Genomic DNA, 15,751 nt, shown 5'->3' with positions numbered 1-15,751 from the left:
GGTAGCCATGTCTTCACAGTTGATCTCTGGAAGAAGCAGAGCTCCTGTAAAAAGATTAGGAAGTGCTACAACCCTACCCACTACCACCATCCATCAAAACTACACTAAACTATGAAATAAAATTTCACTTCTCTAAAACGATAGAAATTTACAACTATGCTAAAATAAAATAGTTTCATCCCTAAATTTTCTGATATTCTTTTATATATTTTTGGTGACCCTGCTTTGTTGGTGTCTTAGACGCGTGTTCCATTTGATTAGTAGGTAATCAGTGTCGGTCTGAATACCATATGTAGGAGCTAGGGAGTTCACTTTTTATAGGGAGCAGAGTGGAAGAGGACCAGCAGCAAACAGCAACTGAGCTCTGCATCCCCATTTCTGCCTTTCTCTTTGTTCCCCTACCTTATTGTCACCCTAATACCAAAGAATCTGATGATCTGAACCCTTCAAATGCCAGCTTACACCTCCACAGGCATAGATGGAGTAGATAATTCTAATTAATGTTTTCTGGTAGTGCGAAATACTATGTCTCTGGTGTTTTCCAGGAACTGCATAGGTATTCAGCTCTAAATTATGCAAGTCATTCCATAATGTATCCCTTGGACTCCTGCCTTTTAAAAGAAACTATAATTATAATGAAATATTTTAGAAAGATTGTGTACTGGACTTGCTCTATTTGCCCAGCCAGATCCACTCTCTACCCTTCACTCTGCTTTGTGCCCTAGAAGGCTGGATCTTGAAGGATTGCAAAAACTTGGTTCCTTTGACCTCTGGGTGCTTGTAATTGGGTTTGGCCAAGAGGAGGTATATGGAGGACACCTCATTCAGTTTCCCTTACTTCTGCCCATACTTGCAAGAAACTTTAATGAAGGGATAATTTACAATAACCCCTACAAGTCTTCCATCTACTTCCTGCCAAGATCTTGACCCATATAGATTTCAAGCAGACCTACTTACCTTAATTATTGAAAATACCGTTAAAGTGAGAGGTGATCAGATTATTACCCAAGCCCTTTGATTTTCTCTCTTCCTTTTTTGCTGCGTGGCTCTTGGCTTCTTCATATCATGGCCACAAGGGGGTGAACAAGGATAGGAACAGAGACAACGCTCAAAAACCACACAAGGCATTTTTTCTAAATGTTGGATTATACCAACAGAGGTTGAGTCAGGGTTTTACAGGTAGTATTTATTTTCTTTTTTTAAAAGGTATGTTTCTGATTTTTTGCAATATTTTATAATATTTTTTCAATGTAAATATATATAAATACATAAATTGCAAAAATATAAAGCTATTTTTAAAATAAAGAGAGAAGCTGACATTGCTAAAAATATATAATAGAATTTACTTTGAATTCTTATAACTTGAATAAGCCAAAAAACGGTTGTCATCCTTATCTGGATTTTTCATGATCACTTAAAGTGGCATCTTTGATGATGATTTTGGTCTTTCCTCCCTGTCAATAATTTGCTTGTCAGCATATTTCATTGTTAAGGTGCTTTTCAAACAGTTCTTCTACATTGGCTGTTACGGAAGAAGTAGTAGGTTATAAGGTGTGACTACAAAGTAATGAGGTTTATACCCTTCTCTACTTCTCTTATATTTAAGTCAGTGGGTTTGTTTTTTAAAAATAGAATAATATTAACAGAATGCTTAGGAAACTTCAGCTGTGCCAATCCCCCCCAAACACCCTACTATTTACTTTAAGTGATTTTTGCCCTCTGAGTTCTCAAACCTCATTTACTTCAAGTAGGTTAGCTAATCTCTTTAACTCAAGTAAACCGGATCCAATTTCCTTAATATTTAAAAATGCCCATCATGCACTGGGACTCCAAGTTCGGGTTTCTGAAGTTCCCTGTGGAGTCCTCTGAAATGGGATATGTAACCCACAGTTCTCAGAGGAGCTGAATAAGCATCTGACTTGCCTTAATGTCCTGCAAAAATAAATTCCAATGAAAAGATTTCACTTTCCATTTTACTCTTAAGTTCTCATCCCTTCCACCAAATTCTTTGAAAATTGTAGGTAAAATGAATTGGGGTAGTGTGAAGATATGCTAAACAACTTATACACAGAAGAAGGAAACAATTCTTTTTAATATTAAGAAAAAAGGCAAAATTCTCAACAGCCAGAGAAATTTTAGAGAAAGCACTTTGTAAAACCTAAGATACAAATATTGTTAGTTATTGTGGTTGAACACTAGTGAATAAGAAACTGAAGAGTTAAAACTAAGAGTTATGTAACACTACCCTCTGTGCATTTGGGCTCTTTTGGCCAGAGGGACCCAGCTTCTCACTGGCCTGTGGCTGCAGGATAGCAACATTCAATGCACCACAGGGACCCAGGCCAAAGGATTGGCTCCAAAACCAGTCAGAGGACTTAAGAAGTACAATAGTTGAACTCCAGTTTCACACGAGACATCTCTAAGCCCTCTTTGCAACATCCCTGTTTTGTCTGTCTTATACACCATCCTTCACAAACCATTAGCCCTCTGTTTACATCTGTGCATAATAAGTGTAAAAAAAAAAAAAAACCTGGATCTTTTTCTTGATTTGTGTCTTATCATCTTTTTTAAAAATTGTGGCAAAATATACATAACCCAGAATGTACCATTAAGTGCCCAGTTAAGTAGTGTTAAGTTTATTCACATTATTGTACAACCAATCTCCAGAGCTTTTTCATCCTGCAAAGCAGAAGTCTATATTCATTAAACAAATCCCTATTTCCCTCTGCCCCACCCCTGGGAACCACCATTCTACCTTCAGTTTCTATGCATTTGACTAGATACCTCATGTATGTGCAATCTTACAGTATATGCCTTGTTGTAGCTGGCTTATTTTACTTAGTATAATGTCCTCAAGGTTCACCCCTATTGTACCATGTGTCACAATGTCGCAATTTTCTTCCTTTTTAAGACGGAATAATACCCCGTTGTATGTTTATACTACTTTTTAAATCCATTCATCCATTGATGGACATTTGGGTTGGTTATTGTAAGTACTGGTTGGTTATTGTAAGTACTGCAGCTAATAGTGCATGGGTGTACAAATATCTATTCGAATCCCTACTTTCCCTTCTTTTGAGTAGGTATCCAGAAGTGGGATTGCTGGATCATATGGTATTTCTATGTTTAATTTTTTGAGCAGTCTCCATACTGTTTTCCACAGCTGCTGCACCATTTTCCATTCCCACTAGCAATGCACAAGGGTCCTAGTTTCTCTACATCTTTACAACTTGCTCACACACAGAAGTTTACAACTTCTCCACATCCTTACAACTTTACTTGTTAATTTGTTGTTGTTGTTGTTTTATAATAGTCATCCTAATAGATGAGAAGCAGTATCTCATTGTAATTTTGATTTGCATTTCCCTAATAACTAGTGTTATGGTCAAATATTTGTGTCCCCTCAAAATTCATAGGTTGAAATTCTAACTCTTAAAGGTTGTGGTATTAAGAGGTGGGACATTTGGGAGGTGGTTAGGTCATGAGGGGAGAGCCATCATGAATGGGATTAGTGTATTTAAAAGAGACCCCACAGAGATCTCCAGCGCCTTCCCCTGTGCAAGGACACGACAAAGAGATGGCCATCTGTGAACCAGGAAGCAAGCCCACATCAGAATGAGACCGTGCCGGTGTCTTGATCTTGAACTTCCTAGTCTCCAGAATTGTAAGAGATTTCTGCTGAGTATAGGCTATCCCGTCTGTGGGATTTTGTTAATAGCAGCCCAAATGGATTAAGACAACTATTGATGTTGAGCATCTTTTCATGTGCTTATTAGCCATTTGCATTTCTTCTTTGGAGAAATGTCTATTCAGGTCTTTTGCCCATTTTTAAAGATAGTTGTTTTGTTGTTGTTGAGTTATAGGACTTTTCATATGTTCTGAATATTAACTCCTTTTTGGATATATGATTTACAAATATTTTCTCCCTCTGTGTGGGTTGTCTTTTTCACTCTGTTGATGGTGTCCTTTGATGTACAAAAGGGTTCTTTTTATTTTAATGTAGTACAGACATTTTTACATCAATGGAATAGAATTGAGAGTATGGAAGTAAACCCTCACATTTACATTCAAATTATTTTTGACAAGGGTACCAAGATAATTCAATGGGAGAAAGAATAGCCCTTTAAACAAATGGTGCTTGGACAACTGGATATCCACATGCAAAAGAATGAATTTGGACCCCTACCATATGCCATGTAGAAAAACTACCTTAAAATGGATCAAAGACTTAAAAATAAGAACTAAAGCCATTAAAAATCTTAGAAGAAAACATAGACATAAGTCTTCAAGACCTTGGGTTAGGCAATGGCTTCTTAGGTAAGACACCAAAAGCACAAATGGCCAAAGAAAAAATAGATTACTTAAATATCATAAAAATTTAAAACTTTTGTGTTTCAAAGGACACCGACAAGAAAGTAGAAAGACAATCTAAATAGCGGAAGAAATATTTTGAAATTATATATTTGATAAAGGACTTGTATCTAGAATATAAAAAGGAGTCTTACAATTAACAATAAAAAGACAAATAGTCCAACTTAAAAATGGGCAAAGGATCTAAACAGATATTTAGTCAAAGAAGAAATACATATAGTCAATAAGCGCATGAAAAGATGCTCAGTGTCAGTAGCCATCAGGGAAATGAAAATCAAAAATCACAATGTGATGTATGCAAACACTAAGACAACTGCAATCAAAAAGTCAGATAATAACAAGCATTGGTAAGAATGTCGAGAAGTTGAAACCTTTATATACTGCTGATAGGAATATAGAGTGGCCGCTTTGAAAATAGTTTGTCAGTTCCTTGAAATGTTAAACAGTTGCCATATGATCCAGCAATTCTACTCCTAAGTATGTACCCAAAAGGTTCGAGAACATATGTCTACACAAACAGCAGTACACGAGTATTCATAGAACCATAATTTATAATAGTCAAAAAGTGGAAATAACCCAAAATCCATCTATTGATGAGTGGCTAAAAAAATGTGGTATACCATACAATGAAATATTATTTAGCTATAAAACAGAATGAAGTACCGACACATGCTCCAATATGAATGAACTTTGAAAACATTATGCCAAGAGAAAGAAACCAGCCAAAAAGGACCACAGATTATATGATTTCCCTTATATAAAATGTCCACAGTAGGTAAATCCATAAAGAGAAAGCTGACTAATGCCAGGATCTGGGAGGAAGTGAGGAAATTGATTGCTAATGCATATGAGGTTTCATTTTGAGGTGGCAAAAATGTTTTGAAATTAATTGTAGTGATGGTTGCACAGCTCTGTGAATACACTAAAAGCTTTAAATGGATGAATTGTATGGAATGTGGCATATCTCAATAAAGCTGTTCAAAATTTTTGATGTAGTACAATTTGTCTATTTGTATTTTTTTTTGCCTCTGCTTTTGTTGTCATATCTAAGCAACTGTTGCCTAATCCAATGTTATGAAGCTTTTCCCCTGCGTTTTCTTCTAAGTTTTATAGTTTTCTTACTGTCTTTTTATGACCACCTCTTCCACATTGTTGGAAGATTCCTTTGCTTCTTGTGGGATCTGAACTACTCATTTTTGATGGGTAGAGGTGGTATTGACCAAGGATTTCTCTCTCTCTCTCTCTTTTTTTTTCCCCTCAATCATGTCACTTTTGGAGAATTCCTCTCTATTAGAATGCAGAATAGTTTCTAGGTATAGATTCTTCTAAAACTGACAGTGCCTCTCAATTTTCTCATGCATGCATATCACCTGAGGATTTTGTAAAAAAAAAAGTACATTCTGATTAGGAAGCTCTGGGTAGGGCCTGAAGTTCTGCCTTTCTACTTTATGCTGCTAGACCATGGACTACATTTTGAGTAGGGATGTTGTGGGGAAGAGCTGTAATCATTAAAAATGGTCCCCTATTCATGGGTAGGCTATGAATATCCTCCAGTCCAGATGCTAAAATTCAAGTGCTTTCTTCTGATCACATGACAAACAGTTCCATAGAGTTTCATATAACAGTAAATGCCATATTTTATAAGTTATTAAGAGCCATTAAAATTTGGCATCCATGGGCTATATTACCAGAGTATTAGAGTTTACTACAGGGCCTTATGATATGGTGAGTCCCTAGGCACTTTTGCCTTTGTTGACCCCTTCTTCCATAAAAAAAAAATTAAAATTTTATTTTATAACTGCACTGTATAAAGACAAATATATTTCAGGCAGATTCCTTATTATTTTGTTTATTCTCTTCTTATTTTAAAATAAACTAAGATATTTTCCTGGGCTCCCTAAAAGTCTCCTGGGCCCTAGGCATTGTGCCTACTGTGCTTAATACATAAGTTGGCGTTGCTTTGCCAAAGCTAAATCAGAATTCCATGAGGAATGCTGGCAGTCATACAATACTTGGCAGGCTGCTGAGCTCCCACAATTAATGAGCAGTCAGATAGTTAAATTCCTACAATTTTCAGACAGGATGCTGTCTGAAACACTGCATCAGCAGTGTTGTGAGTTGGTCGTAATTTTCAATTGCTGCTCTTCTTGCTTTGTAATTATAAATCGTGGCCAGTGACTTTATCTGTTAGTTTGTGTGGGAGTTAACCCTAGAAAGTTTAGTAATACAAATCAATGTATTTTTCCAAAGACCAGACTTTAAGACATACACGTATTATTGTAGTTCTAAATGTCAATCATTCAGTCCCTTTTGCTAAAGCAGATATATCATTTCCCACGGTGTAATTTCCAGCTGTCAGAGCATGTCTATACGTTCATATTACTCTCTTATAAAATAAATACAAGTGACTCATAAATAAGTTTCTGTTACTATGTTCTTTGTTTCACATCTGAAGAATCAACTTGCAGGGTGCCTGGGTGGCTCAGTCAGTTGAGTGTCCAACTCTTGATTTCAGCACAGGTCATGATGTCAGGGTCATGAATTCGAGTCCTGTGTTGGGCTCTGCGCTGGGTGTGGAGCCTGCTTAAGATTCTCTCTCTCTCTCTCTCCCTCTGCCTCTCCTTCTCTAAAAAAAAATAATAATAATAAATAATTTTTAAAAATGAAGAATCAGCATGACTGTTGAAGAGGTCATCAATGATGGTAGGAGTCCAGATGCTAAAGAGGAGGTGGCAAAATATCTTGAATAGGTTGAGTCAGAGCAACAGAGAGATCAGAGTAATTTCAGGAAAGAATATCCATGATACAAGGACAACAGGCTGCAAGTATCAGGGGAGACAGAGGAAAATGGTGGCCTCTCATTCTGGACCCAGGTAAAGGATATTGGAAAAGGGACTGTCTCAAGTTCTGTAGAAAGGATGGTGAAAAGGAAATGTATCCTTGAAAGAATGACTGTTAGAGTCAGAAGTTCTTGGGCAGTGAAGACATAAATGGGCTTTTTATTTTGAACTTCAAAGCAGCAAATCAGTCACAGGAAGCTGCTGTGCACCATATTTCTCATTTAGAAGAGACCTACTTTTTAAAAAGATTTTATTTATTTATTCATGAGAGACAGACAGAGAGAGAGGCAGAGGGAAAAGCAGGCTCTTCGCAGAGCAGGGAGCCCGATGAGGGGCTCTATCCCAGGACCCTGGGATCACGACCTGAGCGGAAGGCAGATGCTTAACCGACTAAGCCACCCAGGTACCCTAGAAGACACCTATTACCAACCACAAGGTTTATAGAAGGTTCTGAACATCTCACAGAAAAGTAAACAACATCTTTAACCTTCAGTCTGGTGGTGACATCTAGCATAGCATGCTAATTACATTAATATAAAATGGACCACTTTGAATGCTTGGAGAAAATGTAAGATCACATTCCTTTTTCTGTCATTTGGACCTCTATATTTAAAAACCCCAAATAAATCTCTCTCTAGAGAATTGCTAAAATTAAAAAAAAAAAAACAATATGAATCACGAATTTAGTGGAAGTGCTATAATTCTAAGTGCTTCTGTCAGAAAACAGCCTGACAGACACCCTGGCCATAGGACAAACAGCTCACATCAAACAGCATGGCACCCTGCAAACTCCCCAGAAAACAGCAGCCAGGGAATTACTTTCTTGGGCCAAGGTTTCGGCTGACTTGGGTAAGACGTTCTGATAGAGGAGTTAGAACCAAGACCAGTGTATGAAAGCTCTAGAGAAATAGGTTTCACCTTGTTAAAGGGAAGAATTTCGAAGTTGGACAGAATAGACTGTTCCCAGGCAGTGCCAGCCATCCAGCAGGGCCGGGCCACTCAGACCCCCGGTAGAGATGCCGTGAAGGAGAACCAAGGAACACATGGCTGCACGTGACGACTCTAATCTCGGGATTATGCGATTCTTTATTTGGAGTCTGAACAGTTGTTGTTTGAAACTGCTTGAGATTTTATTAATAGTGGTTACAGGGAATATAACTACCATTGCTTATACGCCTCGTAAGAAAGACTTGAACGCACACAAAACAGAGTGCTGGCTATTATCATTAACAGTCTTTCAACAGGGAAAAAGAAAAATGAGGTGACAATCAGTTCCATTAGGAGCGATCATACCACAGATGCTGCCAATTGACAGTTATTCTATAAATTTAGACAGGGTGATGGTTTGAAATTTATGCGTTGCAATTTAGCCATCCCCAGGCTTCCTGTGAGGCCCTCAGTATATCTACAAACCTGAGGATTATCATTCTCAACCTTGTATGTGTCAGAATCACCTGCGAAGCTTATTAAACACCAAATGCCCCGTCTCCACCCACAGAGATACTGACTCAGTGGGTCTGGGATGGGGCCCTGGGTATTTCCAGGTTTATAAGCTCCCCAGGTGATTCTGATGCACCCCAAATGTGAAAACTGCTGACCTACCTTAGCAGAAAGTATTTGCATTGGGGCGCCTGGGTGGCACAGCGGTTAAGCGTCTGCCTTCGGCTCAGGGCGTGATCCCGGCGTTATGGGATCGAGCCCCACATCAGGCTCCTCCGCTATGAGCCTGCTTTTTCCTCTCCCACTCCCCCTGCTTGTGTTCCCTCTCTCGCTGGCTGTCTCTGTCTCTGTCAAATAAATAAATAAAATCTTTAAAAAAAAAAAAAAAGAAAGCATTTGCATTAAACAAGCTGTCTAGTAAAGCTCCTAGAAAACAAAGTATAATATAAATGCTGGCCTTTATTTTCCAGCAGAATGCTTCCTGTGTGGCTATTAATTGTGAGCAAACTCCCAGAAGCAGAAATTATTATGTCCATATATTAGTTTACTAACGAATTTCTCTTTAGCTCCAACTCAACTCTTTAAAGTGTAGGGGTTAAGTATACACACACAGGCTCTGGGGTTGAACCAGCATCCGAACCTTGGCCGTGTCAGTTACTAACAGGGAGACCTTGGCCAAGGGGCTTCACCTTGCCATGCCTCAATTTCTTCAGGTGGAAAAAAACAGGAATTAGAGTACTTATTTCACAGGGCTGTTATGAGAATGGAATGAACTAATATAAGTGGGCCATCTAGCACAGCTACAGGTATGTGGAAAGCACTCAATAAATGGAAGTACTATTATTATGATGACTAATCACTAGATAATTTCAGTGTGACCTTGCTGTGATTAATGCAGGATTAGAAACAGGATCGATTTAATGAGCTTTCTGTGACCATATATTTGTTCCAGGGGAGGGTGAAACATACATGTGTTTCCATTGTACACACTAAAATCAATGTTTTATCTATTTTAAAGTAAGTCATTTTATCTAGTCCTTTCCATTCTTCATTTGTTTATATCACTTAGAAATAAACTTTCCTATTATCACAGGGATATGATGTAACAGAAAAAAAATTATTGCCCTGAATGGGCTGCCGGTGTCATATTCCAGACCACACAGCAGAGACAAGCTATGGCAATCCGAGATTTGAAGACTGATTTTATACCCCAGACCAAAGTTCTCCCTCCAAACTGGAACGCTTTCCTAAAACACAAAAGAAATTAAGTCTTTCAGTGGTAACATTCATATGTCCTAACACCAGACAGAAAATTGATAAGAGTAATCAGCAAACATTAACCATTGCTCTTTTTGCCGAGTGCTCTGACCCATTAAATTAAAATGAATATGAACAGGGGAGCCCGGGTGGCTCAGTCGGTTAAGCACCTGCCTTCCACTCGGGTCATGATCCCAGGGTCCTGGGATCAAGCCCCAAACTGTATAGGCTCCCTGCTCAGTGGGGAGCCTGCTTCTCCATCTCCTGCTCCCACTGTTTGTGCTCTCTCGCTTTGTCAAATAAATAAAATCTTTAAAAAAATAAAATGAATATGAACAGTTTTCAGATAAATAATCTTCAACAACTGTATTTTCAGTAGAACGTTTCGATCCCCCATCCCAGATTTACCCAACTCTGGTTGTCCAAGATCAACAATCTTTTTCTATAAGAATAACTTTTCATTTCCCAGATATTATGATTTCGCACGGGGAGGGGTGAGGGGGAAGTAAGGGCAGAAAAAGGCTCAGAAGTTAACAGTGAAGTCCCTGAACAGAGACGGACAGTGCTGACCACAGAGTGGCGGAGCCCCCTGCTTACATTCCTCTCTGAACCGGTCAGAGGAGCGACCAATGTGGTGCGGGCAACGACCTTACCCACAGATCCTGACGAGCTGCTCTCAGCCGCCTGGGTTTTACCGTAATGATGATCTGCACACATCCATCGAACAATGAAACTTGAAAGGTACTGTGCTGGGTACCTTATTGAGCAAGCTCCTGACACTAAATCTGCAACAGAACTGGCAGTGTCCAATCAATGATCCATGTGTAAGGCCCCAATCCCAATGATACTCACGGAGGGTTTGCAGATGTGCGCACTGACAGCACGGTGGGGTCCTGTTACAGGAACTCCATTACTGAGTGAATCGTCCCTTGACAGAAAAACAGGTGTTAGCTGGTGGCTACAGCCAAGAATGGATGACTGATAAGTACAGGCACCTGGGTCTCCCCTGAATATTCTGGTTTAGTAAAAACACCCAGCAGCCCTTTGCTCCTCTGTTTACTCATTTATTCAACCATTTGTATCAAACATTTCCTATTTAGGACTTACCTGGCTGGGAGGGGGGACAACATGGTGAGTTAGACAGACGGATCCTGCCTGAGAAGCTGCTGACAGGTAAGCAGGTAAAAATGCAGTGACTCAATTATACTACGTCCCACGAGCGCGGAGTGCAGCGCACGCCCGGGGCACAAAGATGGAGCTTCGGACGGAAACCAAAATTAAGAGTGAAGAAGAAACCAAGACTCCCGGGTTCAAGGGAAAGTCGTTGTAAGAGAAGGTGGGGAGGTGGACAGAGGGAAGAGGCAGAGAGGGAGAGGAAGAGGTTCTTGGCAGAGGGAAGAGAAAGTCTGAAAGCTTGGAACTGAAACTGCGGGGCGTGTCAGACGTACTGGCTGAAGCACGCACTAGCTCCGGGGCGGGGGCAGGTGTGCGTGCGTGCGTGCGTGTGTGCGTGTGCACGCACGTGCGTGTGATGTCAAGATGAGATGGGGCTGGGGAGGAAAGGAAAACCAGGAACACAAAGGGTTGAGTAAGACAAGGCACTTTATCCTGAGATGATAGACAACCACTGAGGAATTTCAATCAGGAAATGAATGATGGCAAGTCGGCAAGATCCCTGTTTGTTACAAAAGAGAAGAGAGAAGTTTTAGTTATTCAACTGCTGCCTCAAAGACAACCGGTCAAATAGATTCACAAAGTTTTACCATCCAAAATAGGAGCCTGTGGTGTTCTCTAAATTTACGAAAACCATACTAAGGTTGCCAGGAAACTCCAGTTGGGTCACCAGCAGCTGTGAGGTAAAGTGATAAACTCCAAGCAGATTCTGAGCCAAATTAAAGAGAGCTCGAGTGAGGCCAAACTGTGGAAGGAGCGGAGATGCCCTTCAACAGATGAATGGATGAAGAAGATGTGGTCCATACATACAATGGAATATTACTCAGCCATCAGAAAGGATGAATACCCACCATTTGCATCGACATGGATGGAACTGGAGGGGATTCTGCTAAATGAAATAAGTCAAGCAGAGGAAGACAATTATCATATGGTTTCACTCATGTGGAACATAAGGAATAGCACGGAGGACCATAGGGGAAGGGAGGGAAAGCTGAATGGGAAGAAATCAGAGAGGGAGACAAACCATGAGAGACTCTGGACTCCAGAAAACAAACTGAGGGTTTCAGAAGGGAGGGGGTGTGGGGGATGGGTAACCAGGTGATGGGTATTAAGGAGCGCACGTGTGGTGATGAGCACCGGGTGTAATATGCAACTAATGAATCGTTGAACTCTACGTCAGAAACTAATGATGTACTACATGCTGGCTAACTGAACTTAAAGTGAAGGTGATAGACAGCAGAATTGGATCTGCCATTTAACACTGAGTCAGAGACTGGCTTATTGTAACATTAACTCATGTGATAGACATTATGCATGAATAAGTAATCATAGCTAGACATACTAAAAAATAAAAGAGGGCTCGGCTTTTTTTGTTTCTACCGTAGGTGTTGGTGCTTTCACTCCTTATCGTTCTAAAACCTATATAATTCCACCTAACCGTAAAAGTGAAGAACACATTACTTTGGTTTCTATCAGTAATAAAACCATTCCGATTAGGAGACTAAGGTGAAGAAGTTCTATCCACCATAAGCTTATAAGGTATTTGAACAAATTAGGTATTTGATATATACTGCCTGAAAGTGCTAATTTGAGCGCAGAGACCAGGTGTTCCAGATTCCCTCAGGCTAAAGTAATTGATCTCTATCCAACCACATCCACCAAAAAGGAAAATATAAGCAAAAACAATATACACAACCACACCCCTCCCTCTACATGCTTTATGCCACTTACTTCAATTTTCCTCTTGTGTATTTCCTTATAGAGCCCACAAAACCTCGTACATAGCAGGTACATGTAACAGGGTCTTTTTGCAACGATGATGCATTTTTAAAAACTTTTATTTATTCATTTGGCAAACAGAGAGACAGCTACAGAGGGAACACAAGCAGGGGAAGTGGGGGAGGGAGAGAGAAGCAGGCTCCCCGCTGAGCCCAGGACAATGGGATCATGACCTAAGCCAAAGGCAGATGCCTAAGGACTGAGCCACCCAGGTGTCCCCACAACAATGATTTGTTTTTAAATCTGTGCGTTTATGTGTGTCACAATCTGTTGGTTACAACATACCTGAAAACTTAATTCAGAGCTCATGCTCGCCCAGACTTTGATGTTGAATTGGACGGGAAAAGTAAAGTAATAGGGACTTCTAAACAGATCAACCGAAAAGATTTCTTTCCCAGCACGGGCCAGAGGGTTGCCAAAGGGACCTTAACTGTGCCGATTTCATATGTCCCTCCCATTGCAAAAACTTTACATTTAAAAATTATAATTGTTGTCCTTCAAGGGTAAATGTCAGATTTCTGGGATTCTCAGGGCGCTCTGTGGTATTCCCAACCTTTACTTTTCTGAAATAGAGGGTTGATTTGGGCTGGCTGCACCCAAGGACCCAGAGGGGTCCTGTAGGACCAGCCGAGAGGGTCCTATAGGACCAGCCGAGAGGGTCCTGGGCTTCACACAGGATAGAAATCAAATGCAAGTGGTGAGGCAGTGACAGCAGAGTTTATTGAAGACATGGAGGGAGCGCAGATACAGATAGAGCATCTGGGAGACTTGGAAAGGAAAGGAGAGTGAGTCACACCTTTCTTGGGACCTGGGGTTTTTATTAAGGATTGTGGTCTGGTGTACATGTCTTCTCAGGCATCCAGGAACTGGTTAGTACCAAGACAAGTGTTTAGATGTCCTCCGTAAGCTCCTTATGCCCTGAAACCAGGGGGTCTTGGTGGGTCAGTGGTCTGGAAAACCTGCCTGATGATCTTCCCAGGTCACTCCTTAGATGGTATCTATTGCGTTGGGAGACTCCAAAGAAATCATTAACTTCTTGACCTTTACATGGAGGACATGCATTATCTGAACTACAGGCGTGTGGAAGGGGAAGGTGCGGGTCCCCACCAGAAGAGAGGCAGCAAGAAAAGCAGTCTTTCCTGGGCTCCCTTCCGTTTCCCTGTCTCAGAGTCACATGGTGATGGTCACACGGAAAACCCGGGACACAGGCTGCCTTACTGCAGAATGAGAATGTTCCAGTCTTCATTTTCATTCTGCCATTTTAGGGAGAGACACATGTTAACAGCTTATCCTTTATGTTAAAATTTCAGGTAAAAACAAACAACAAAGCACAAAATGATTGCCAGCTTCTTTTAGAAAGGCTTCTGTTGTCCTTCTGTTTAATTTTCTTGTGTATCTTGCCCTAGTACCAAAATCAAGAAATCTTGATTTTTAGCATTTTCCAATATCCGCAGTGTAATTATTTCCGCCGTAACCCATGACAACTATCATGTCACGCCACTGAAGGCAGAGTTGGGACGTGCGCGACTGGCTGTCCAGGAAGCTGGTGCGAACTGGCTTCAGGACATCAGCGCTTACGACCTGACTGTAGGTGAGCCACACCAGACGCCGCGAGCCAGTCAGGTCGCTCCAGCTTAGGATCCAGTCCTAGAGGAACAGATACACAAGCGGTTCCTGCTGCGCCTTGCCCAAACGCCTGACTCCCAAAATTATGAGCATAGTTTTTTTAATGCCACCAAGTATTTTTTTATTTTTTAAATTTTTTAAAATTTTATTAAAAAAAATTTTTTTTTGATGTAAAGTTCGATGATGCATTAGTTGCGTATAACACCCAGTGCACCACGCAATACGTGCCCTCCTTACTACCCATCACCAGTCTATCCCATTCCCCCACCCCCCTCCCCTCTGTAGCCCTCAGTTTGTTTCTCATAGTCCATAGTCTCTCGTGGTTCATTCCCCCTTCTGATTACCCCCCTTTCTTTATCCCTTTCTTCCCCTACCGATCTTCCTAGTTCTTATGTTCCATAGATGAGAGAAACCATACGATAAATGCCACCAAGTATTTTTTAAAACAACTTTACTGAAATATAATTCGCGTGCCATATAATCCACCCATTTAAAGTGTACAATTTAATGGCTTTTCATATATTCCTACAGTTGTGTGTCCATCACCATAATCAACTTTGGAACATTTTCATTCCTGCTACCCCTCAAATCTTATCTCCCTTAGCTGTCACTTCCCAATCCTCCCACCCCTCCTCCCATCCCTAGGCAACCAATCATCTGTTTTCTGTATCTGTACATTTGCCTGTTCTGGGCATTTCCACATAGACGGGATCATACAGCACGGTCTTCTGTGACTGGCTTCCTTCACTTGGCATACTGTTTCCAAGGTTCATCCGTGTTGTAGCATACATCAAACTTCATTCGTTTTTCTTATATTTTGTTATATATATTTATATATATATGGAATATATTTAATATGTATAATGGAATATTAGAGATAATATTAGAGGAATATTAGAGATAATATTCCATTATATGGCTTTACCACATTTTATTTATCCATTTACCATTTGATGGGATTTGGATTGTTTAGTCTTTGTCTTGGTCAATTCAGGCTGCTATAACAAAAATACCATAGACTGGGTTGTTTAAACAACAAACATTTATTTCTCACAGTTTTGGAGGCTGGGAAGTCCAAGGCAATGCCCTAGCAGATTTGGTGTCTGGTGAGAGCCTGCTTCGTGATTCACAGATGGCTGTCTTTTTGCTGTGTCCTCACGTGGTGGAAGGGGCAAGAGAGCTCTCCAGGTTCTCTTTTATAAGGCCACCAATCCCATTCATGATGGCTCCCTCCTCACGCTCCAATCACCTCCTAAAGGCCTCAC

The 15,751-nt window shown here is 40.4% G+C and overlaps 1 long non-coding RNA gene across 1 annotated transcript; it reads right to left on the bottom strand.

Annotated features, from left to right (window-relative positions):
- Positions 1–4,904: 4,904 nt before the first annotated feature.
- Positions 4,905–11,354, bottom strand: LOC130542497 (uncharacterized). Its single transcript, XR_008957096.1, has 3 exons — positions 11,016–11,354; positions 10,761–10,836; positions 4,905–6,997 (listed from the first exon to the last, which is right to left on the bottom strand). It is a non-coding gene; the product is annotated as an uncharacterized LOC130542497 (long non-coding RNA).
- Positions 11,355–15,751: the final 4,397 nt, after the last annotated feature.

This window comes from Ursus arctos, unplaced genomic scaffold, assembly GCF_023065955.2.
Source record: "Ursus arctos isolate Adak ecotype North America unplaced genomic scaffold, UrsArc2.0 scaffold_36, whole genome shotgun sequence".
NCBI lineage: Eukaryota > Metazoa > Chordata > Mammalia > Carnivora > Ursidae > Ursus > Ursus arctos.
This window is presented reverse-complemented; position numbering and strand designations above follow the sequence as displayed.